This window comes from Acomys russatus, chromosome 4 (genome assembly GCF_903995435.1).
Source record: "Acomys russatus chromosome 4, mAcoRus1.1, whole genome shotgun sequence".
NCBI lineage: Eukaryota > Metazoa > Chordata > Mammalia > Rodentia > Muridae > Acomys > Acomys russatus.
The window spans coordinates 14,017,629-14,019,721 of NC_067140.1; positions in this window are offsets into that span (position 1 = coordinate 14,017,629).

The window sequence follows — 2,093 nt, forward strand, 5'->3', positions numbered from 1 at the left end:
GAGTTCGAGGCCAGCCTGGTCTACAAAAGTGAGTCCAGAGCAGCCAAGGCTACACAGAGAGACCCTGTCTCAAAACAACAACAGCAACAACAAACATCATTTCCCCCAGCATAGATTTAAGCACAAAGAACAGTCCAAACGTGTGTGTGTGTGTGTGTGTGTGTGTGTGTGTGTGTGTGTGTGTGTGTGTGTGTGAATGCATGCATACACACACCCCCTGTGCACAGGACTAACTGTGGTTAGGGCTTTGCATCCAGGACGTTAGCCCCAGTGCTCACCTCTGCCCTCCATCTGTGCCCACTCAGAGTTGGCATAGATGGAGTTCCTGAGCACCGGCCATGCCCAGCAGGGTTGGTCCAGGTGTTTCTCTGAGGCTGTGTGCTTAGTGCAGGCTGGCCTGGAGCTCACCACGAAGCAGAGACTGACTGAGCACCCTAGATCTTCCTGTCTCCCCTCCCTGTTCCTGGCTTGGACTCTTGTTTCATCCAGGTTTTTTGTTCATTTTGTTTTTGTTTTGTTTTGTTTCTTTGTTTTTTTTTTTTTTTTTTTTTTTTTTTTTTTTTAAGAGACTGAGTCTCAACAACGCAGACTGGGCTTAAGTCCCTGGGCTGAAGAGATGTTTCTGTTTCCACTTCACCTGTAGCTGGGGCCACAGGTCCATGGCACTACACTCGGCTTCTCCTTTATTCTAAAGGAAAAAGAAGGAATGCGAAGCTCATTTTGCCCTCAGCCCTGCTGACCACACAGCAGGCTTTACAAAGGGACCTGGCCGGTCCCATTTTACAGATGCGTCTGTGGAGGCACGGGGATGTCACACAGCTGGTGTACCTGTTTCTCAGGACTGCCACGACGACGTAACTATTAACTGAGTGACTTAAACAACGGGGATTTGTTCTCTTGTGGTTCTGGAGCACGGAAGTCGGAAACCAAGGCACCGAGACAGCCCTGCCCCTTCGTACTGTGTTCTGGTTTCATTTTCTGTCGCTGTGATAAAATACCCTGACAAAAACCGCAACTTAGAGAGAGGGCTTATTTTAACATATAACTCCAGGTTACAGCCCACCACTGGGGGGTGAGGGGGGCCAGTCAGAGTGACAGGCTCTTGAAGCAGCTAGTCATAGCCACCCTCAATAATGTAGAGACATCAGTGCATGCATGCTACATGCTTGTTTCGGCTCCTGGCATTTTCTCAGTGTGTTGTCTATTACAAAACAAATGAAAAGGTCGCATTTTCTATGCCACCTCCTGGAAGTAGGCCAAGGCACCCTGCCCACACATGCCTGCACACACGCCAGGCATGCTACACTTTCTCTTCTAAATATGGATCCCAGACTTCCTTGGGAGAGAACCCTAAGATTCTTTTGCTTACAGGATAGCCTCACCTAGTCCTGCCCTTATTTGACCCTCAAGGCGGAGTGTTTTAAACACTAAAGAAAGCCCTTGTCTGCCCTCTGGTGGCAACAGAAGGAACTGGAACGTTACTGTCATCTTCCCCATCAAACGGAAAATTGAACTCCTCTGATACCTGCTAATTTTTGGGCCTCTCTTCCTCCTTCTGTCCCTCCCGGCTTCTGTCTCTCTCTTCTTTCTTCTTTCCTTTCTTATTATTTTTCTGTTCTAGGAATAGGTTCCAATGGTTTACACATAACAGGAAAGGCTTCTAGCACAGAGGCAGCTTCCTAGTTCTTTTTTACCTTTCTTTTGCTGAGAAAGCAAGTTTCTAAAATGCAAGCTAATATGAATAATTAGCATAAATGTTATGTCATCAGTACCTATAGTGAACGAGCCAGACACAGCTTCCTCTCTCACACAGTGGAGTTTCTTGCAGACATTGAACATGTAGTTAACAGTGAACATGCTGGCTGCTGGTGAACGGGCATGCAGGTGTAACGTAGACTCCACAGGGGACCTGGCTTCTGTGGAGGTGGCAATAGTGGTGGTTGGGGAGACTTACCTGAGACAGAGAAGTTTCAGCTGCGATGTACCTAAGCCATCTAAGAAGATGAAAAGCCAAACAGAGCAACCTAAAGATGGTTTGAGCAAGAGTGGTGGGTTTATGTAGGGAGGTGAGGCAGTCTGATGCAAGACATGTA